At 45.6% G+C, this 24653-nt stretch overlaps 1 long non-coding RNA gene across 1 annotated transcript in view; it reads right to left on the reverse strand.

Moving 5' to 3' along the window:
- Positions 1 to 959: 959 nt before the first annotated feature.
- LOC142652333 (uncharacterized) overlaps positions 960 to 24653 on the reverse strand; it is a 34970-nt gene continuing 11276 nt past the window's right edge. The window contains exons 3-4 of the long non-coding RNA XR_012847821.1: positions 4169 to 4575; positions 960 to 1136 (exon numbers count right to left, since the gene is read on the reverse strand). This is a non-coding gene — a long non-coding RNA (uncharacterized LOC142652333). The remainder of the gene's footprint in view (positions 1137 to 4168; positions 4576 to 24653) is intronic.

Below are 24653 nucleotides of genomic sequence, written 5' to 3' on the forward strand. Positions count from 1 at the left end.
ATTTTCAGGACATATTTTCGAAACTGCGGCATGTCAATTTATCCTGCGATTCCGCATGCGAATTCTATCCTTGTAATTCTATAGAAATATACGCAGCAAAACCCGTAGCATGAAAACTCGAAGCATAAAAACCGCACCAAAATACGCATCAAAATCTCACCTTCAGGTGCAGTTTTTTTCCTGCAAATTTCTTGCAGTTCCCTGCGGTTTTGCTGTGTATTTTCCACAGCAAAATACGCAACGTGTGCATGTAGCCTCAGGATGATTCTAAGCTCTGAAAAGTGATCAACACAGAGGAGGATAATATAATATTACTCCGTAGCAGATTGCAGCATTTTAAGATAGTAAAACTCTGGGCAAAACTGCCACTGAAGAAGATTTGTGGATATTGGTGGACAATTTAATGGGTGGAAAGGAGGGCGATCAAGGTAATTAAAGGAATTCCGTTTAGAAAAAGGACGGCTTAGGGGCGATCTAATTACAATAAACAAATATATGAAGGGACAGTACAGAGATCTTTCTAATGATCTCTTTACACCCAGGCCTGTAACAAGGACAAGGGGCATCCTCTAGGTCTAGAGGAAAGAAGGTTTCACCACAATCATAGACAAGGATTCTTTACGGTAAGAGCAGTGAGACTATGGAATTCTCTGCCACAGGATATTGTGATGGTTGATTCTTTGAACAAGTTCAAGAAGGGCCTGGACGTCTTTCTTAAAAAATATAATATTACAGGTTATGAGTCCTAGATTCTGGAGATGGGACGTTGATCCTGGGATTTATTCTGATTGCCATATTTAGCGTCAGGGAGAAATTTTCCCCCAAATGAAGCAATTGGCATCAACCTCATGAGGTTTTTTGTCTTCCTCTGGATCAACACGGTAGGATTATAGATTGGACTTGATCAACTTGTATCTTTTTTCAACCTTATGAACTATGTATCAAACGAATGCGAAATATTTGGGTGGAATGATGATTTATTAATGAAACTAGATGTAACGTGATGACAGCGGCTCCAGCTGGATAAGAAAACTTCTCCCTAATCTTTCTGAGCGCACAGGACCGAACTTGAGTTTTGGTACCAGAAATTATGCAAACTCTGTAAAAGCCTGATAGGCCGGTATCGATGATAATATCTGTTGGAGAAAACGAAAATATAAGTCATTCTGAACAAAACAATGAAAATTAAAGATTTTATGATAATTTGGAAAACTAAAGCCTTGATTCTGATTTATGGTGAATAAATAAGTGGCAGAATGTGTAATATAGATCCCTATAGCATGCAGTTACATATGTCACCCACTGACCCCCATTGTAGAAAAATTAATTTTTCAGTATCCCTTTGTATCAAAAACATGATCAACTACGTATTCCACTACAGTACAAAAAGGAATGACAACATATACGTAGTCTCCGAATATATGACGAAAGGAATACATTGAACCCGTGATAGGCCATGGACACGTTTGTCATATACGTCGGTGGCATTTCCTGGCATATATATATAAAAAGCGTGGTGTGAATATAGTATAACTATGTATAGTAGAATTAAAGGATATTGAGGATTGAGGTTGAAGTTGATATCAGACGATCACACAGAAATGATAGAAATATATCCAGAATAGAAATTTCCCAAAATTAGTTTCAGGTCCGCTTCAATCAAACAGGCCGTTTGATTCCGTCTAAATAAATTTTGCTGCGAATTGCAAGTGTCCCGATTGCCCTGAAAACTCGTGTTTGACTCTTTGATGTCTTCTAGGACGGTTTCCAAACCTGTAGTATTTTCTGGTTTGGCATTTTATATAATTGGCTGTGCTAGATGGAGGGATAACCGCAGTGCATTTTGGGAAGGCTGTCTGCAAGTCATTATGGGGAAGCCTAAGTCATGTGATCCTTATTCTAGGTTGTAAAATAGTGGCCGGCACTCGGCGGCGAAGCGTCATTTTGATGCGATTTGTGCACTGTGAACCTCAAAAGTTTCAGATTTTGGTCAATCTGAAAGTTTTGGCAAATTCGGACCGCATTAAATTCATGTATAATCCATTCGCCCCAGTGGCATAACTACCACCACCGCAGCATGAGTGTGCCCGTGCTGCCCGCCGTAACGGCCCTCCCATGCCCGGCTGCATCAATGGTAGCGACACCACATTCAATAGTATCTGCGTCCTTAGGAAGCAGATACTATTGAACACTATAGCAGAGCAGGGAGGTATCTCCCTGCTCTGCCATTTACTAGGCTACATGAAGTACGGCCTGCAGCCTATTAGGCGCAGGGACAGGATCCCTGCGCAAGCTGGCGTGATGACATCACTGGATCACGCCGGCCTACACAAGGACCCTGTCAGGGTTGTGGAGCAGCTCCGTTTATCGCGGGAATGGGCCTTAGGTGAGTACAATTTTTTTGTTTTATTTGTTTGGGGGCACTGTCTACAAGGGGGATGTTAAGGGCTGTAAGGCAGAATCTACTGGAGGGGCTGCATGGCACAATCTACAGGGGGGCTGTATGGCACTATCTACAGGGGGGCTGTATGGCAATATATAAAGGGGGGCTGTATGGCAATATATAAAGGGGGCTGTATGGCACTATATACAGGGGGGCTGTATGGCACTATATACAGGGGGCTGTATGGCATAATCACAGGGGGGCTGTATGGCACTATCTACAGGGGGGCTCTATGGTGCCATCTACAGGGGGGCTCTATAGTGCCATCTACAGGGGGGCTGTATGGCACTATCTACAGCGGGGGCTGTATGGCACTATCTACAGCGGGGGCTGTATGGCACTATCTACAGGGGGGCTGTATGGCATTATCTACAGCGGGGGCTGTATGGCATTATCTACAGGGGGGCACTATCTACAGGGGGGCTGTATGGCATTATCTACAGGAGGGACTGTATGGCATTATCTACAGGGGGGCACTATCTACAAGGGGTGCTGTGTGTGGCACCCAGGGGAGGGGAGGTGGGGCCCAGTCAAAAGTTTTCTATGGGGCCCAGTCTTTCCTACTTACGCCCCTGATTCGCTCATCTATAATCCAGAACTAGTAATATCTCTAAAGGTCTATATGGTCCATCACTCTTTTTGGCGCACGCAACAGCAATGATGTCCTAAGATAATATCACAGAATAATGTAATGATTTTATCTATGTTCATAGACAGCGGTCCGAAAATTGTAAACATTTACTGTTTTTTCTTTTACCAATTTGCTTCTGACATTTCTTTTTTCGTTAGAAGTGTCCCTAGGTGATTGTAAAGGATCTGCCAGACACAGCTTCTGTGTTGACGCCCGTGGTTAGTCAGTCTGCACCTGCTCCTTAATCTGATAGAGTGACTCCTTCTTCTACCACTCAGGCTGGGAGGCTGAGGAGTGGGAGAGCCTATCACAGCCTGGCCAGACGGAGCTAGCTCCCGCTCTCCGTCTATTTATACCTTCATTTCCTGCTTCTCCTTTGCCTGTGATTCTGTTTGTTTCCTGGCTCTGCTGCTGCTGCTTGAACTATTTGTCCTCTGCTTCATATTGACCCTGGCTTGACTGACTACTCTCTTGCTCGCCCAGTTGTACGCCGTCGCCTAGGACGGGCCATTGCAAGTAGGCAGGGACTGAGTGGCGGGTAGATTAGGGCTCACCTGTCTGTCTCCCCACCCCGTCATTACAGTGATGAGCTTATCACAGAGAGGCCGGCTGCTGGGATTTTGAGCGATCAGTCATGGTCTGTAAGGTAACCTGAAGGTGTTTAATCCCCCTGCATCACCACCACCGGAGAAGTAATTTATGGCATTACACAGTGCCCATTGAAATCAATGGGCCACCAATATAATGCAAGGACATGTCCGGTCCTCCAGAGTGAAAATACTCTTTGTAGTTGTTCTCCACTCTAGCTAAAAAATGAGGATTCAAAATAGAGGATCCCACTCAATGAAACCAGAACTCAAAAATGGTTTTTTTAAACAAAATAACCAATTTTTAAAAATAACTTTTTTTCTGCGGCAATGGAAACAGTCAGGGAAATTCCCAAAAATTGTAAATCTCATCTCTCTCCTATTTGCTGTGAAGATAAAACGTTGATAGTACGAAATGATGAAGACAATTAAAAAATAAACTCCCCTCCCCCACATTGATAAATAACAGAGAACAGGAAATGAGATCTACAAATAAAATAGTATTACCATTTCTATGATGGTTGTCGGCAAACTACTGAAAATAAAGTCTTCACCTGGATCCTCTGTGCGCCGCATGTTAATACAAAGATGTTGTAAATCCTTGACACAGTGTTGGCAATAGGCAATCCCATAATATCAATCTATTAAAAAATGTTAGATTTCCAGGATGTAATCCGTTATATTACCGCTGCCTGTTATCTCCTGTGCCATAATCCATAACGTGTTTTAAAGTGGATCCGTGATCTCATCTATTCCCTCCATATCAGGGAATTCATCGGCTCCTTGAAACCACTCCATGATGTAACTGAGAGGATGGCGGCAAGAAGAAAGACAGCCGTCCAATATCCAAGGAAAACAAAGAGCTTGGTCCATAAGTCGTCACAGGGAGGCCCAAAATTATAGGACTCCAGATTCTGCAACAAATAAGGAAACGGTTATTAAAGTATTATTGACCTTATACAAGTGAATGAATCTTATATTACAATAAAAAAACCAGAAGTATTAAAAAAGTTTATAGGAGGAGACTTCAGCCCTTCCCTCTATATTACTGTGTGCTTGATTGACAACAGATTTCCCAGGCAGCAGAGGTGGGGGGAGGGGTGAGTGGGCACATAGGAAATTGTGCCCACTAATAACAATCAGGGGCGGACAGAGACACCAAGGCTTTTATGTAACAGCTAGAAAGATCTTCAGGGGCGCAGCTATAGTGGGATGCGGAGGTAGCAGTGGCACCAAGGACCATGGAACCTGGTTCCCTAAAGGGCTCTCTGGCCCATACATAGACACCAGAATGGCACATGGGAGGGTCAGGGCCCTAATAGAGGTTTTTCTTTATGTACCAGGAGCTTCAAGTTAAGGCTCTGAAGTTCTTGGATGGTGCGCCAATTTATTTTGTGGATTGTAATACAACAATAATTATGCCATAAAGTAGTCAGTGGGAGCACTGGTCAGGCCCTCTGTTTACTGGTCCATTGTGCAGCTGCCTAAAAGGTACACTGTCATGTCCGTGGCTGTGGTCCGTCAGGTTCACTCTTCCCCTGACGGCCGCAGCCATGTGTCGGCAAGCGATGGCCCCAGTCTCCTCCTCTCACTTCCACTCACCTCGGCGAGGTCCCGTAGGGTGCGCGCGCATGCTCTTGCCCGCTCTTAAAGGGGCAGCGTGCGCACCAGACTTTAATATTTTAATCAGCCCATGAGTGCTCTGGACTATAAGAGACGCCCAGCCCCTTGCTTCTATGCCTGAGCGTTGTTTGTCGTATCCTAGTTTGTCTTGCAAATGGTCTCCCAGTGTTTTCCTGTACCAGTGTTCCCTGTTCCTGCATCCCGTGCTATCCTGTTCTAGTGCCGTGCTGTTGCCATGCTGTACCTACGCCTGTCCTACTGCTCCACGCCTGACGTCTACCCGCTGCCTAGTCCCAGCCGAGCCTGCCTTGCTACTGTCTAAGCTGCCCACAGGTACCTTATACAAACTGTGAACTGCACCCTGTTGGCCAACCGCTTAAGCAGTATGGCCCAGTGGGTCCACGAACCCAATGTGACATACAGTATGTCCTATAGAGCCCCTATACAGCTGCACATATGGCAACAAGACAAGTACATTAGAGTCTCTAGTTTGAGAAATAGACGCCTCACAGGTCCTCAACTGGCAGCTTCATTAAATAGTACCCGCAAAACGCCAGTGTCAACGTCTACAGTGAAGAGGCGACTCCGGGATGCTGGCCTTCAGGGCAGAGTGGCAAAGAAAAAGCCATATCTGAGACTGGCTAATAAAATGAAAAGATTAATATGGGCAAAAGCACACAGACATTGGACAGAGGAAGATTGGAAAAAAGTGTTATGGACAGACAAATCGAAGTTTGAGGTGTTTGGATCACACAGAAGAACATTTGTGAGACGCAGAACAACTGAAAAGATGCTGGAAGAGTGCCTAACGCCATCTGTCAAGCATGGTGGAGGTAATGTGATGGTCTGGGGTTGCTTTGGTGCTGGTAAAGTGGGAGATTTGTACAAAGTAAAAGGGATTTTGAATAAGGAAGGCTATCACTCCATTTTGCAACGCCATGCCATACCCTGTGGACAGCGCTTGATTGGAGCCAATTTCATCCTACAACAGGACAATGACCCAAAGCACACCTCCAAATTATGCAAGAACTATTTAGGGAAGAAGCAGGCAGCTGGTATTCTATCTGTAATGGAATGGCCAGCGCAGTCACCAGATCTCAACCCCATAGAGCTGTTGTGGGAGCAGCTTGACCGTATGGTACGCAAGAAGTGCCCATCAAGCCAATCCAACTTGTGGGAGGGCCTTCTGGAAGCATGGGGTGAAATTTTTCCCGATTACCTCAGCAAATTAACAGCTAGAATGCCAAAGGTCTGCAATGCTGTAATTGCTGCAAATGGAGCATTCCAAGACGAAAGCAAAGTCTGAAGGAGAAAATTATTATTTCAAATAAAAATCATTATTTCTAACCTTGTAAATGTCTTGACTATATTTTCTAGTCATTTTATAACTCATTTGATAAATATAAGTGTGAGTTTTCATGGAAAACACAAAATTGTCTGGGTGACCACAAACTTTTGAACGGTAGTGTATATACATACATACACTATATATACACGCACTATATGTATACACATACATACACTATATACATACATAATATATATACACACACACACACACACACACATTATATATACACTATATATACACACATACACTATATATACACTATATATACACACACACACACACACACACACACACATACATACACTATATGCACACACATACATAAACTATATATATATATATATATATATATATATATATACACACACACACACACACTAATATATATACAGTGGAGGAAATAAGTATTTGATCCCTTGCTGATTTTGTAAGTTTGCCCCCTGTCAAAGTCATGAACAGTCTAGAATTTTTAGGCTAGGTTAATTTTACCAGTGAGAGATAGATTATATATAAAAAAAAAAAGAAAATCACATTGTCAAAATTCTATATATTTATTTGCATTGTGCACAGAGAAATAAGTATTTGATGCCCTACCAACCATTAAGAGTTCAGCCTCCTCCAGACCAGTTACACGCTCCAAATCAACTTGGTGCCTGCATTAAAGACAGCTGTCTTACATGTCACCTGTATAAAAGACTCCTGTCCACAGACTCAATTAATCAGTCTGACTCTAACCTCTACAACATGGGCAAGACCAAAGAGCTTTCTAAGGATGTCAGGGACAAGATCATAGACCTGCACAAGGCTGGAATGGGCTACAAAACCATAAGTAAGACGCTGGGTGAGAAGGAGACAACTGTTGGTGCAATAGTAAGAAAATGGAAGACATACAAAATGACTGTCAATCGACATCGATCTGGGGCTCCATGAAAAATCTCACCTCGTGGGGTATCCTTTATCCTGTGGAAGGTGAGAGCTTAGCCGAAAACTACACGGGGGGAACTTGTTAATGATCTCAAGGCAGCTGGGACCAGTGTCACCAAGAAAACCATTGGTAACACATTATGCCGTAACGGATTAAAATCCTACAGTGCCCGCAAGGTCCCCCTGCTCAAGAAGGCACATGTACAGGCCCGTCTGAAGTTTTCAAATGAACTTCTGGATGATTCTAAGAGTGATTGGGAGAAGGTGCTGTGGTCAGATCAGACTAAAATGGAGCTCTTTGGCATTAACTCAACTCGCCGTGTTTGGAGGAAGAGAAATGCTGTTAATGACCCAAAGAACACCATCCCCACTGTCAAGCATGGAGGTGGAAACATTATGTTTTGGGGGTGTTTCTCTGCTAAGGGCACAGGACTACTTCACCGCATCAATGGGAGAATGGATGGAGCCATGTACCGTCAAATCTTGAGTGACAACCTCCTTCCCTCCACCAGGACATTAAAAATGGCTCGTGGCTGGGTCTTCCAGCACGACAATTACCCTAAACATACAGCCAAGGCAACAAAGGAGTGGCTCAAAAAGAAGCACATTAAGGTCATGGAGTGGCCTAGCCAGTCTCCAGACCTTAATCCCATCGAAAACTTATGGAGGGAGCTGAAGATCCGAGTTGCCAAGCGACAGCCTCAAAATCTTAATGATTTACAGATGATCTGCAAAGAGGAGTGGGCCAAAATTCCATCTAACATGTGTGAAAACCTCATCATCAACTACTAAAAATGTCTGACTGCTGTGCTTGGCAACAAGGGTTTTGCCACCAAGTATTAAGTCTTGTTTGCCAAAGGGATCAAATACTTATTTCTCTGTGCACAATGCAAATAAATATATATAATTTTGACAATGTGTTTTGTTTTTTTTTTTTTAGGGTATGTGCACACGATGAGAGGCTTTTACGGCTGAAATGACAGACTGTTTCCAGGACAAAACAGCTGCCTCGTTTCAGCCGTAAAAGCAGCTCCTCGTAATTTATGAGGCGTCTGTGACGCTCGTAAATCTTGAGCTGTGCTTCATTGACTTCAATGAAGAACAGCTCAAATTACGTTGCAAAGAAGTGCCCTGCACTTCCTTGCCGAGGCAGTCAATTTACGCGTCGTCGTTTGACAGCTGTCAAACGACGACGCGTAAATTACAGGTCGTCTGCACAATACGTCGGCAAACCCATTCAAATGAATGGGCAGATGTTTGCCGACGTATTGCAGCCCTATTTTCAGACGTAAAACGAGGCATAATACGCCTCGTTTACGTCTGAAAATAGGTCGTGTGAACCCAGCCTTAATATAATCTATCTCTCACTGGTAAAATTAACCTAGCCTAAAAATTCTAGACTGTTCATGACTTTGACAGCGGGCAAACTTACAAAATCAGCAAGGGATCAAATACTTATTTCCTCCACTGTATATATATATATATATATATATATACACACACACACATATATATATATATATATATATATACACACACACACATATACACACACACATACACTATATATACACGCACACTATATATACATACACACACTATATATACACACACACACTATATATGTACATGCATACACTATATATACATACACACACCATATATATATATATACATACACACACTATATATACATACATACACTATATATACATACACACACTATATATACATACATACACACACACACACACACACACTATATATACATACATATATGCACACACTATATATTGTAGCAGTGCAGCTACTGGACGGTGCAGAAACTCAGGTTTTAAGCAACCAGGTAGCATGACTTAAGGTATGTTTGATGACTTTCGCTATCTACGGCCTTACACCCCCCAAACCCCAATAAGAGACCACACATGAATTTTGGTGTAAAGGCCACAGCAGCCATTTATTAGATACACACCTTTTTCTGATAAAAGAGCATAACCATAAAACACATCATAACACTCCATAATAAACATCCTGCTCTATTTCCCAACTCCAGATAAAGGATCCTTGAAGGCACTTCAATCATTAAATAAAAAACTCCATCGTTTCCTTATTAGGTCTGGACCTCTTACCCTACAGCCGTTCTGCACCTGACCCGAGGGCACCAACCATGTCCAAGACCTCTCTCTCCCTTCCTGGGGACCCTGCCCATCAGGAATATATGCCATATCAGCTGGGTAACCACTCCCCAGCCCCTCCAATACTATCCAGGGTTAAACGCCCCGAGTTCTCTTCCAACAATCTCCATTGTTGCTTCTCCTTCTTACCATTACGTGCCTCCAAAGACCCCTCCTCCTACCGCCACGACAATCATGTGTGACCCCTTACACATGATTGTCCCTCCACAACTGCAGGGCTTTCTCCATGCCCTCCTTGATGTCCAGGGTCCACATATCAGGACCCACCTAGTTTAAATGAACACCATCCGCCCTGAGGAAACCTACCTCTCTGCCCTCCAACTCCTTATGCCGCACCACAACACCGCCATTGCGTGCCACAAACCTGCCAACCACCTTGTTCACCTTTGCTCGCGCTTTATTCAAACTATGGACGGAACGTGCCTGCCGCCACACCTTGCGAGCCACAATATCCGACCATACGATCACCACTCCTGGAAAAGACGACCATAACCGCAACAGATCGATCTTAACATCCCTCACCAAATCCCTGGACGACCGAATGCCCAAATCGTTGCCACCAAGGTGCACCACCAAAATATCCGGCGCCCTGTCCAAACCTGCATAGAAATGGACCTCTGGTAGCAACCTACACCACAGCATGCCCCGCAGACCCAACCATCTGACTTGAACCTCTGAGTGATCCAGGCCCAACTGCCGTCCGGACGAACATCTGCACGCACACCTCCCCAGTGCACGTAGGAGTGCCCAATAATCCAAATCAAGCAGGGGCCTGCACCTAAAACAACACAAACAGCAATGTAACAAAACCATATCCACCTAGAGCACATCTTATCACCACCGCCTCAAAGCAAGTGAGGCCGCACATACAACCTATATCGGTCTGACTCCCACCTACCGATCTTCTTAACCATTGTCGGGGATAAACCCCACCTAGCTGCCTCCGTAGCTGCGCCAATTCTAAAAGAGTGAGAGCTAAAACCTGCTCCACCTCTGCCAGACAACAGGATGCATTTTTTGAACACCTGTGAAAACTGGAATTTTGACAAAGACAATCCGTCTGCATGAACCAACAAGGACTCCGGCCCCTCAGGCCTCACTGCAACAAACTCCCGAAAACAGTGGACCGGGCACACCTGCGACCCTGGTAACTCATACAAATGCACCACAAAACCTCTCCCCTCCTGATCTGTCTTAGATCTACGAAGCAAACAAGAAAGGCAGGAGCCATCCAAATCCACATCCGCGTACAATAAACCCCCTGCCACACTCTTACTGGCCGACACCAACTCCGATATCCGGAACGCCCCAAAGAACGCCAAAGAAAAGGCCAGTGTAAATAGCCGCGCTTCAAATGCCGAAACACAAACATCCCTCAACAAATTACAAATCGCTACCAACAGCTCAAATGACACCGGCTTCCTGTGGTCCCTAACTGCGGAACCCCTCCTGAAACCCTTCATTGCCTGCCGGACCAGAAAGGACTTAGTCACGTCCTCCTCACCTTTCTTCTTAAACCAAAAAGCCAAGGCCGACAAACTTTGAGCAACCGTTGCTGCAGACGCCCCCTCACTGTACGCCTTTCCTATATAATACAACAAACACGCCGGCCGATCTGCAATACCTGCCTGCGCATTTTCCAACAAAGCCTCCCATACTGCACTGTACCTCTGCCACGTGACCGCACTAACCGACCTTTCCACGAGCGACATCGCCATTGTCACACCACCTTCCACAGATGCTCTGGACAAGGCAGGCCATGAGACTCCGCCCCCGGCGCCAGCAGACGAAACCTGTCCCACTGTTGACGAGAAAGGGAATCAGCCACTGAATTAAGCACCCCAGGAATATGCACTGCCACAAAATGCGCATTCAACATCAAACCTCTCAAAACTAAATGTCGCAATAGTCGCACGACCGGCGGAGAATTAGCTGTCTGAGCATTAACAGCCTGAACCACACCCAGATTGTCACATACGAAACACACTCTCCGGTCCCGCAGACAATCCCCCCACAACTCCGCAGCCACCACAATCGGGAACAGTTCCAGCAGAGCCAAGTTACGGACAAAACCACATTCATGCCAAGCATCTGGCCAAACTCCTGCACACCACTGCCCCTGGAAATAAGCCCCAAATCCGCAAGCACCTGATGAATCAGTATACAGCTCCAAGTCCACACTAGACACCGGCTGATACATGAGCACCGACCGCCCATTGTAGCTCTGCAAAAACTCCCCCCACACCAACAAATCAGCTTTCAACTCCACCGACAACCTAATGAAATGATGGGGGGAATGCACCCCTGCGGTCGCACTTGCCAATCGCCTGCAAAACACCCGCCCCATGGGCATAATCCTACAAGCAAAATTCAAATGCCCCAACAAGGATTGCAAGTCCCGCAACTGGATCTTCTTCCTGCGCAGCGCACTCGCCACCAACTCTCTCATCTCCAGCAACTTATCATCAGGCAAGCGACACTCCATATTATCTGAATCAATCATGATTCCCAAAAACTTAATGACCGTCGTGGGTCCCTCGGTTTTTTCAGGCACCAGAGGTACCCCAAAATCCTTTGCCTCTCTCTCCATAGTATGTAGCAATCCTGCACACACATAGGTACCCGGCGGACCGATAAACAGGAAATCATCCAGATAATGCAGGGCAGATTGCACCTGCGCCTCCCGACGGACCACCCACTCCAAAAACGTGCTAAACATCTCAAAATAAGCGCATGAAATGGAGCAGCCCATCGGGAGGCAACAATCTACAAAATATTCCTCCTGCCAATAACATCCCAGCAAACAAAAACTATCCGGATGCACCGGCAATAAACGAAAAGCGGCCTCAATGTCAGTTTTCGCTAACAGAGAGCCCTTCCCGTATTTCCGAACCCAAACAACCGCCGCATCAAAGGAAGTGTAACTGACCGCGCACAATGCCGGATCAATGCCGTCATTCACCGACTCGCCTTCCGGATAAGACAAGTGATGAATAAGGCAGAATTTATTCACCTTTTTTGGAACCAAACCTAACGGGGAAACCCGCAAACTCTGAACAGGCGGGAAGGAAAACGGCCCCGCCATGCGGCCCAAAGCCACCTCCTTCAGCAGCTTATCCGTAACCAGATCAGGCCGCGCCAAAGCAGACGACAAATTACGGACTACCCCATCACGTCCAACCGACCTACACGGAATCCGAAAACCTTCTGAAAAACCTAACCACAACAACTCCGCTACTTTCCTCCCGAAAGGGCTGCTGCCCCTGTTTTGGCGCAGACATCAGACGCATCCACAAACTGATATCTTTGTGGTCCCATCGCAACGACGGGCGCACCGACTTCCGCTGACGAAACTGTTCGTCATACCGCAACCATGCATTACCACCGTATACACGATACGCCTCCCCTACCGAATCCATATAACAGAATAGCGCCGAACAGTTCTCCGGCGCCTTCTCTCCCACCACACTAGCCAAAATAGCGAAGGCCTGCAGCCAATTCGCAAAAGTCAGAGGAATCAAGCGATACCGCCGCCGCTCCTCCTCCTCCTTCTTACTTTCATCCGGTTTCCACCGGTCCAAATTAAACTTCTCTAACGGCAGCAAAGAAAAAATTAATTCATCTTTCCAGATCTTTTCCCTAATCTCTACCTTCAAATGTGCCCCCAGCGGGCCCTCAAAGCACACATAAACCTCACCTTTTGCCGCGTCAGCCAAACGCACATCCTCCACCACTTTCTTAGATGTACTAGCCGCCGCGTCAACCGCTTTTTCCACCGCCACTACGGCACCCGCAACCGGCGCCACTTCACTAACACCCACAATCCCTGCCGCAGCTGTACTAGAAATCGCCTCGCTAGCAACCGCACTCCCCGCCGCACTAGCAGACGCCTCACTAGCAGCGCCCCATACCCTCGCTGGCGACTGCTCTACGCCTGGCAAAATTCTCATAAAATATTCCTGCATCCCTCTAAACATCAAATGCATTTGAGACATTGACAACATCCCCCCCACACATCCCCGGCACCACATCCGTGGTAGACTCACCCGGCCGTCCCTGAGGTGACCTCCCAGCGGACGCATCCACCACTCCTGATGAGCCCGACATCGGTCGTGACGATCCTGGGGAGTGGTGCTCCTGCACCCCACGCTCCCCGTAGCTCCGCGCACTTCTGGTCGGTGAAGCTCTAGGCCCAGCGGAACGCGGCCCGTCCACGGTCCTGCCACCCGCTGGTGGCGCGACATATTCAGACTGACAGCCCTGCCGATCCAGTCCTTCTGCAGGGCTGTCAAAAATAAATCTTCTGCTCGTCGCTTGTCTCGCAGACCGCTGCCCCCCTCGTCCGGATGGGGCCCGGCGTCGCTCACCGAAGCTGCCCGGGTCCTTCCGGTCGCTGCCGCCGCCACACGCCTCCCTGCTCCAGCAGGAGGCGATCTCGCTCCCCATCTGGAGGCCGCCCGCCTCTTCCTCCGGATCGGATCTGATGTCCGGACGTCCTTCTGAAGAGCTCCTCCGGCACCAGGAACATCGGCGCCGGAGAAAGCTGCCACTTCCGGTCCAGCGTGCACTTCCGGTTCAGCGTGCACTTCCGGTCTTGTCGTTGCAGACAGGAGGGAGGAAGATGGCCGCCGCGGCCCCTCCCCTCCTGTCACCTCCGGTCTTGCCCGCCTGATGGGATTCCTCCCAGACCTCCGCGGCCCGTCGCCAGGGTGCAGCTCCGGACCAGCAGGAGGAGGAGGGTCCCTGGAGGGTCTCCCTCGGTGCCGACCAGACCGAGGTGTTTCTGCTGATGAAGGCCTCTCCTGAGCCTGGAATGCCCGCTGCTGCGTCCCTCACTCTCCTCTCCAGCCGCTGGAACCGGAGGAAGAGCCCCGGCAAACAGCGCATCCAGCCATCCCACACCGTGCTGCATCGCTGCATCCCGGATCCTGGCCATCGTCGTCTCCATCAGGTAAGTGAAAAAATTTGAATATATATATATATATATATATATATATATATATATATATATATATATATTTTTTTTTTTAAATGTAATAACAGGACAAATTTTTCTCCTGTTGTCCAGCGGGAAAGAGGGCTGCCTCTTCCCCGCATGGACTTATATACTTTACTCTCCACCCACCACATATAGATACATTTTTGCCCCATGCCCCTTTCACATAACCCTCCAATCCTTATACATGTAGCCTAAAACTCCCAAACACCTAGTCATGCGCTTCCTTCATTACGGCTGCGCCTACATTACGCTGGGCTTACTTGTACAGCAGAGAGGCTTTTCTCTGCTGGTGCTTGGGCTGTCTGATGAGCCTAGTTAGGCTCCACCTGAGACGGCTCTTTATATCAGGTGTGTGCAGTCCACACAGGGCTCTCAGTCTGGGGAAGACAGGCATGCCAGCCTGTGAGAGTCACCACTGTGTGAGGTAAAACTGAAGGTTTTGAGGTGCTGGGCACAAAGCTCAGTGTCACGTAGTGAGGGACACTGAATGTGTTAGTTGGAGGCTGGACGGCCTAGGGTTTATTTTGTATGTTTACTGTTGTACCACTGACTGCTGTTGTGAACACAATAAAGCTAGCTGCGGCTGGTTTAAACCTTTTTGGAGTGAACTTTCTATGTGTGCCAACCATCTCACCCGGGAGATGGCGATCCCATGAGCTAAGTGGTCCCCAAGTTGTCACAATATATACACACACACACACACACTATATATTGATATATACATACAATATATATATATATATACATACACACTGTACGTACACTATATATATATACACACACACTATATATATACACATACACTATATACATACACACTATATATACACATACATACAAACACACACACACACACACACACACACACTATATATAGATGCATACACTATATATACATACACACACACACACACACACACTATATATACATACACATCACAGACACACGAATATGCACAATATACACATATAAAGTACACATTGTAAACACACATGCACTAACCTTTTATGCAGGATATTTGTGAGGGCGTTCAGCAGCTTTGATGGCCCGACACAGTGCCGTAGACAGTCTCCCCTCCGTCACGTCCCGACTAGTTGCAGCAGCAGCAGGTGCAGGAGGAGAGGTGTGTAAAGCAGAGAAGGGGGGTTGGAGGGGAAGCTTCTAAAGCAGCACAGTGAGAGATCGCAGCACAGACCACGGCTGCTAATAGCTGGGAGTCGGGCAGAAACTCACCTCGCCTAGCGACGCCACCGGGCATTACGGGGTCCGTGCAGTCATGTGCGGTTCGGGCAGCCATGGGCCCCCTGGGAGCCTTGGGCCCCGGGTGGCCGCCCGAACCGCCCTAATGATGGTCCGCCACTAGTTGCAGAGGGGCGTGGCTGGCACCAGGGGAGATCCGGGGCAGGGCGGGACATTGCTCAGACCGCCGGGACGGTTGGGAGGTATGCTTGCTGCACACCAGACCAACATCAATAATACCTGATGAGAGAAGACCAGAAGAACCGCAGTCGTAGACGGAACATCAGAATTCGGGGTCTTTCCGAACTGACTACAGGAGACACTTTGCAACAGGTGACTTTTCAAATTTTTGCTGATCTGGTGGGCCAAGAGGGAGCTGACAAAATGGTGATAGAGAGAGTGCACAGGGCACTCAGACCGAAACTTGCCTTTCATGAACCACCGAGAGAGGTCATTTGCGGATTATTGAGTTTCGTGGACACCTCATGCTTATTGAAAGCTGCAAGAGAACAAGTGGACTTTCAATATGAAGGTACAAAAATATTATTTTTTCATGACCTAGCTCCAAGTACCCTTGCAAAACGAAGAATTTTGAAGCCCATAACGGACACCCTCCGGGGTAAGAAGCTGCCGGTGAGATGGTTGTTCCCGTTTGGTTTGGCAACTGTAAAAGATGGACGTCAAATTACCATTTGGTCTCCAGATGACGTCCCAAAATTTTGGGAAAAGACAGGTATAACACCTATGGAGGTACCGTCCTGGCTGCCTGCGCAAATGGATCAAGATTTCCCGCTATTACCTTCACAGCAGAAGTGGAGGATGGCTCCTAGATTGAAGTCTCCGAGATACAAGAACTACCAAGCGACCAACTTGGGTACTTGAAGTGCCTGCCCTGAATGATAGGACTTTTTCTTATTTTCTGCAGCTTGCTGTGGGTTTGGAGGAATGCGTGAGTGATTATTGTTTGCTGTTACTTGGTCTATATGCAAATCCTCTTGTATTCTTTTTATCTTGCTTCCTCCACTCACCCCTTTTTTCTTAAAAGTTTATTTTTTGCCTTTTCTCCTTGTGACCTGAGAATGTGCATACGATGTTGCTTCTGTGTACTATCCTTTGATGGCTTATGTTCACTCTGGCAATGATATTGGAGATTCTCCTTATTGCTGCCTTATCTGTTAATTTAGATGATACTGTTTCTGGGGGTTGACTCCTTTCTTAATGGCGCTGTGCTCCCCCCCCTCCCTTGCTCTATTCTGTTTCTAGTAAGGAAACATAATTTCGGGCCTTAGGGTTTACCTGCCGATATGTGGATCTCAGATTGTGTTTGGATCTCGGTATTGTAACCCTTGTAAGTTCATTTCTATACAGCTCAAATGGCCTAGGTGATGTGCTTACAAATATCCGTGTATATAGATTGTGTTTTTATGTTTGTACTGTGATTGTTCTTGGGCAGCACTGCGTCTGTCTCACTGTAGGATCGATTGATGGCTTCATGTAAAGTCTTAACATTTAATGTCAAAGGGCTGAATATTCCGCAAAAACAAAGTCAAGTGTTCAATATGATGAGAAGAGAGAATGCTGACTTGGTCTTCTTACAGGAGACACAGTTTAAAACTAGTAGGATCCCCTCGCTACATACCAAGCCTTATGATAAGTGGTTCCCCTGCACATATCACGCAGCGTCAAGAGGCGTTTCTATAGCAATACGGAATACTATACCTTTTGTTCTTGAAGCCTCGCAAATTGACCCACTTGGTAGATATATATTTCTCAAAGGTACTATTTCAAATATGAAAGTTACAATAGTGAATCTTTATGCACCGAACGTGGGACAGGCGCAGTGGTTGGTAAAGGTATTACAGCTTCTTTAACCTTTCTTTGAAGGCTTGGTGGTGGTAGGAGGCAATTTCAACTTGGCATTGGATCCGGGTTTGGACTCCTCTTCCAAAGCATCTCATATTGTACATAAGACCCTTAGACGCCTTAAAGTTCTGTTAACTAAAATGCAGTTGATAGATGTGTGGAGACTTCATCACCCGTCCATGAGGGATTGTTCCTTCTATTCCAATACACATGATTCGTATCAACGCTTAGATTACTTATTTATGTCTAAGAAGTACCTGCCCCAGGTTTGTTCCTCTTCGATAGGGAACATTACAATTTCGGACCATGCTCTGTTCTCTGTTAAGTTCATCTTAAAAGAGCTACCTGTTAGAGGATGGAACTGGAGACTTAACGATACCCAACTCGAAAAATCTAAAGATGTACACAAGTTAGAGGGTAAATTGAAGGAGTTTTTTACATTTAATGACGACCCTCTTATTTCGCAACCTATCCTTTGGGAGACACACAAAGCGTTTGTAAGGGGGGAACTTATTGCCTTGGCGTCTAGGGTAAAGAAACAGAGGTCGCAACTTATAAATGCTGTGTTAGGCCAAATATCTTCCCTAGAAAACGTACCTAAAAGATCGCAGTTGGACTCCGTTCAGATAGAACTACAAAATCTCAGCCAGAAACTCAAAAACATCCTGAATGTACGTTCCGCTAAATCCCTTCAATTACTTAAATATAAAGCATATGCACACGGGGATAAAGGGAACAAGATGATGTCCAATCTTATTAAATAACAAAGAGGGAAAACATTTATTTCCTCTATAAAAGGTCAATTGGATCGGAAAACAACTAAGACTGATCAAATAGCTCAAGAATTGCGGACATTCTATTCAGAGTTGTACAACCTTAAAAAAGAGCCTGCTCAGTCTACTCAGGTTTCGCATGTTGAAGCCATACGAAAATATTTAGGGCATGCCCCCACGTGGCGGATTTCCTCCGCAACTGTCCGCATCAATGCCGCACCTAATCCGGGTTGCGGATTACGGCTGCGGATCTGCCCAAAATGTGCAGTAAATTGATGCGGACTAGCTGCTGCGGACTGCGGGAAAAGTGCTTCCCTTCTCCCTATCAGTGCAGGATAGAGAGAAGGGACAGCACTTTCCCTAGTGAAAGTAAACGAATTTCATACTTACCGGCCGTTGTCTTGGTGACGCGTCCCTCTTTCGGCATCCAGCCCGACCTCCCTGGATGACGCGGCAGTCCATGTGACCGCTGCAGCCTGTGATTGGCTGCAGCCGTCACTTAGACTGAAACGTCATCCTGGGAAGCCGGACTGGAGACAGAAGCAGGGAGTTCTCGGTAAGTATGAACTTCTATTTTTTTACAGGTTGATGTATATTGGGATCGGTAGTCACTGTCCAGGGTGCAGAAACAGTTACTGCCGATCGCTTAACTCTTTCAGCACCCTGGACAGTGACTATTTACTGACGTCTCCTAGCAACGCTCCCGTAATTCCGGGAGCCCCATTGACTTCCTCAGTCTGGCTGTAGACCTAGAAATACATAGGTCCAGCCAGAATGAAGAAATGTCATGTTAAAAAAGCAAGACGCATCCGCAGCACACATAACATGTGCATGACAGCTGCGGACTTCATTGCGGAATTTAGAATCTCCATTGAAGTCAATGGAGAAATTCCGCCATGAGTCCGCAAACAGTCCGCCACTGCTCCGCAACAGACAGAGCATGCTGCGGACACCAAATTCCGCTCCGCAGCCTATGCTCCGCAGCGGAATTTTACGCATCGTCTAAACGAACACTTCTAAATAGAAGTGGAAGTCAATGCAGAAACGGCTCTGCTGCGGATTAACGCTGCGGAGTGTCCGCAGCGGAATTCAAGTGAAATTCCGCCACGTGTGAACCCAGCCTTAAATTCCATTGATGCTCCTTCCTTGACAGAAGAGGAACAATATTTTTTGGTGGCCCCGTTTACTTTAGAGGAACTAGAAAAATTGTTGATGTCCATACCGAACGGGAGGAGCCCTGGTCCTGACGGGCTCCCTATTATTTATTATAAAAAATGGAAACAAACCCTGTTACCATACTTTCTTTCCGTCTGCAATTACATTTTGTAAGGTTCACATTTCACTGCCCAAACATTAGCAGCCAACATCACGATAATTCCTAAGGAGGGGAAGGATCTGGGAAGGTGTAGCAGTTACAGGCCTATTTCCCTATTAACCCCTTCCCTCTTTAGCCACTTTTGACCTTCCTGACCGAGCCTCATTTTTCAAATCTGACATGTGTCACTTTATGTGGTAATAACTCCGGAATGCTTTCACCTATCCAAGCGATTCTGAGATTGTTTTCTCGTGACACATTGGACTTTATGTTACTGGCAAAATTAGCTCGATATGTTCAGTATTTAATTGTGAAAAACACCAAAATTTAGCGAAAAATTGCAAAAATTAGCATTTTTCTCAATTTAAATGTATCTGCTTGTAAGACAGGCAGTTATACCACCCAAAATTGTTGCTAATTAACATCACCCATATGTCTACTTTAGATTGGCATCGTTTTTTGAACATCCTTTTATTTTTCTATGACCTCACAAGGCTTAGAACTTTAGCAGCAATTTCTGACATTTTCAAGAAAATTTCAAAAGGCCATTTTTACAGGGGCCAGTTCAGTTGTGAAGTGGCTTTGAGGGCCTTATATATTAGAAACACCCAAAAAGTCACCCCATTTTAAAAACTTCACCCTTCAAAGTATTCAAAACAGCATTTAGAAAATGTCTTAACCCTTTACACATGTCACAGGAATTAAAGCAATGTAGAGGTGAATTTTACAAATTTCATATTTTTTTGCAGAAATAAATTTTTAGTACAATTTTTTTTATAACACAGAAGGTTTTACCAGAGAAATGCAACTCAATATTTATTGCCCAGGTTCTACAGTTTTTGGAAATATCCCACATGTGGCCGTAGCGTGCTACTGGACTGAAGCATCGGCCTCAGAAGCAAAGGAGCACCTGGTGGATTTTGGGGCCTTATTTTTGTTAGAATAAATTTTAGGCACCATGTCAGGTTTGAAGGGCTCTTGCGGTGCCAAAACAGTCAAAATCCCCCAAAAGTGACCCCATCTGGGAAACTAGACACCTCAAGGAAATTATCTAGGGGTGTAGTGAGCATTTTGACCGCACAGCTTTTTTACAGAAATTATTAGAAGTAGGCCGTGAAAATTAAAATCAACATTTCTTCAAAGAAAATGTAGGTTTAGCGATTTTTTTTCTCATTTTCACAAAGACTAAAGGAGAAAAAGCACCGTGAAATTTGTAAAGCAATTTCTCCCGAGTAAAACAATACCCCACATGTGGTAATAACCGGTTGTTTGGAGACACGGCGAGGCTGAGAAGGGAAAGAGCGCTATTTGGCTTTTGGAGCTCAAGTTTAGCAGGAATGGTTTGTGGAGGCCATGTCACATTTACAAAGCCCCTGAGGGGACAAAACAGTGGAAACCCCCCACAGGTGACCCCATTTTGGAAACTACGCCCATTGAGGAAATTATCTAGGGGTATAGTGAGCGTTTTGACCCAACAGGTTTTTTGCATAAATTATTGGAAATAGGCCCTGAAAATGACAATCTAAATTTTTTCAAAGAAAATGTAGGTTTAGCTAATTTTTTCTCATTTCCACAAGGACTAAAGGAGAAAAAGCACCGTAAAATTTGTAAAGCAATTTCTCCCGAGTAAAACAATGCCCCACATGTGGTAATAAACGGCTGTTTGGAGACACGGCTTGGCTTAGAAGGGAAAGAGCGCTATTTGGCTTTTGGAGATCACATTGAGCAGGAATGGTTTGCGGCGGCCATGTCACATTTGCAAAGCCCCTGAGGGGAAAAAACAATGAAAACGCCCATAAAGTGACACCATTTAGGAAACTACACCTCTTGAGGAATTCATCTAGGGGCGTAGTGAGCATTTTGACCCCACAGATGTTTCATAGAATTTATTAGAATTGGGCAGTGAAAATAAAAACAATCCTTTTTCTTCAATAAGACGTAGCTTTAGCGCAAATTTTTTCATTTTCGCAACAAATAAAGGAAAAAAAGAACCCAACATTTGTAAAGCAATTTCTACCGAGTACGGCAATACCCCATATGTGGTCATAAACTGCTGTTTGGGCACACGGCAGGGCTCAGAAGGGAAGGACCGCCATTTGGAGTGCAGATGTTTCTGGATTGGTTTCTGGGCGCCTGTGGGCCCCAGAAGTGACCCCATTTTGGAAACTACACCCCTCAATGCATTTACCTACGGGTGTAGTGAGCATGTTAACCCTGCAGGTGTTTTGTAGAAATTAGTGTGAACTCGATGTTGCAGAGTGAAAATGGGATTTTTTCCACAGATATGTGGACAATATGTGGTGCCCAGCTTGTGCCACCATAACGAGACAGCTCTCTAATTATTATGCTGGGTTTCCTGGTTTTAGAAACACCCTACATGTGGCCCTAATCTCTTGCCTGGACAGTCGACCAGGCTCAGGAGTGAAAGCGTACCATGTAAAATTGAGGCCTAATTTGGCGATTTACAAAGTATTGGTTCACAACTGCAGAGGCTCAGATGTGAAATAATAAAAATAAACCCCTGGGAAGTGACCCCACTATGGAAACTGCACCCCTCAAGGCATTTATTAAGGGGTGTAGTGAGCATTTTCACCCCACAGGTCTTTTCCATAAATGAATGCGCTGTGGATGGTGCAAATTAAAAATTTATATTTTTCCCTAGACATGCCATTCAGTGGCAAATATGTCGTGCCCAGCTTATGCCACTGGAGACACACACCCCAAAAATTGCTAAAAGGGTTCTCCCGGGTATGACGATGCCATATATGTGGAAGGAAACTGCTGTTTGGGCACGCTGTAGGGTTCAGATGGGAGGAAATGCCATTTGGCTTTTGGAGCGTGGATTTTGCTTGGTAGTAGTTTTGTTTGGAGTCTTACTGGTGTTTCCGTTTATAATGTAGGGCATATGTAAGCCGGGCGGAGTATATAAGGGGCATAGTCAGGTGGTATAATAACGGGGTAAAAAAACCCAATAAAATAATCCATAGATGTGTGTTACGCTGTGACACAATCCTTTCCGCACAGGCCGGTGTCGCACTGATAAATGGTGTCATTTCTTATCCCCCTTTTGGTCCACACTCCGCGCTTTTGTAGTTTGGGGAATTTTGCTGGGAAAGTGTTGTCCTGGTATAATACGGGCACCGTCGCTTCCAGCGGATATGTTTGGGCCCTCCCTTTCCTGGTTCCCTAATTTTAGGTCCTTGAAAAATCGCCTCTTCAAACAGAAGAAATGTTCCCCTCGGGCACAACTGCGTATTTTTTTATTTCCTGACTTATTGGAGCCATAACTAATTTTATTTTTCATAGACGTAGCGGTATGAGGGCTGGTTTGTTGCGGGACGAGCTGTAGTTATTATTGGTACCATTTTGGGGTACATGCGACTTTTTGATCACCTTTTATCCTATTTTTTGGGATGCCAGGTAAACAAAAAAACGCAATTCTGGCACAGCTTTTTTCGTTTTTTTTTTATACAGCGTTCACCATGCGTTATAAATGACATGTTAACTTTATTCTGCGGGTCCGTACGATTCCGGCGATACCTAATTTATAGAACGTTTTCATGTTTTACAACTTTTTGCACAATAAAATTACTTTTGTAAAAAGAATGTATTTTTTCTGTCGCCAAGTTGTGAGAGCCATAACTTTTTAATTTTTTTGTCGACGGAGGTGTATGAGGGCTTGTTTTTTGCGGGACGAGCTATAGTTTTTATAGGTACCATTTTTGGATACGTGCGACTTTTTGATCACTTTTTATTCTAATATTTGTAGGGCAAAGTGACCAAAAAACAGAAACTCTGGTAACGTTTTTTACGGTTTTTTTTACGCTGTTCACCGCGTGCAATAAATAATATAATATTTTGATACCTCAGGTCGTTACGGTCGTGGCGATACCAAATACATATGGTTTATTATTATTTTTCAATAATAAAGGACTTGATAAGTGTAAAAGGGGGATTGTGTTTTATTTGATTACTTGAAACTTTTACTGTTTTCAAACTTTTATTTTGTGCACTTTTTTTTACACTTTTTCTCAAGTCCCACTAGGGGACTTGAAGTTCCAACGGTCAGATTTTTTTTTTTCTAATACATTGCACTACCTATGTAGTGCAATGTATTAGATCTGTCAGTCATTCACTGACAGCAAGCCGATTAGGCTTCGCCTCCCGGCGGGGCCTAAATCGGCTTCCGTAATGGCAGAGCAGGAGACCATTGTGTCTCCTGTTGCCATAACAGCAGTCGCCAGTCCCGATTGCCTGTCAGGGCTGGCGATCTGCTAGTAACCGCTACGATGCAGCAATCGCTTTCGATTGCTGCATCGAAGGGGTTAATGGCAGGGATCGGAGCTAGCTCCGGTTCCTGCCGTTACAGGTGGATGTCAGCTGTACAGTACAGCTGACTTCCACCGCTGATGACGCCGGATCAGCTCCTGACCCGGCGCCATCTTGCCGGCAGCTACGGAAGCCGATCAGGCTCCGCCGCCGGGCGGATCTTGACCGGCTTCGGTGCTAGGCAGACCGGGAGGCCAGTATTAGGCCTCCGGTTGCCATTGCAGCCACCGGAACCCCGGCAATTTCATTACTGGGGTTCCGATGAGCTGCAAACACCTTAAGTGCAGCGATCGCGTTTGAGCGCTGCACTTAAGGGGTTAATGGCGGGGATCGAAGCTAATTTCGGTCCCCGCCATTACAGCCGGATGTCAGCTGTAAGA

This window comes from Rhinoderma darwinii, chromosome 5 (assembly GCF_050947455.1).
Source record: "Rhinoderma darwinii isolate aRhiDar2 chromosome 5, aRhiDar2.hap1, whole genome shotgun sequence".
Classification (NCBI taxonomy): Eukaryota; Metazoa; Chordata; class Amphibia; order Anura; family Rhinodermatidae; genus Rhinoderma; species Rhinoderma darwinii.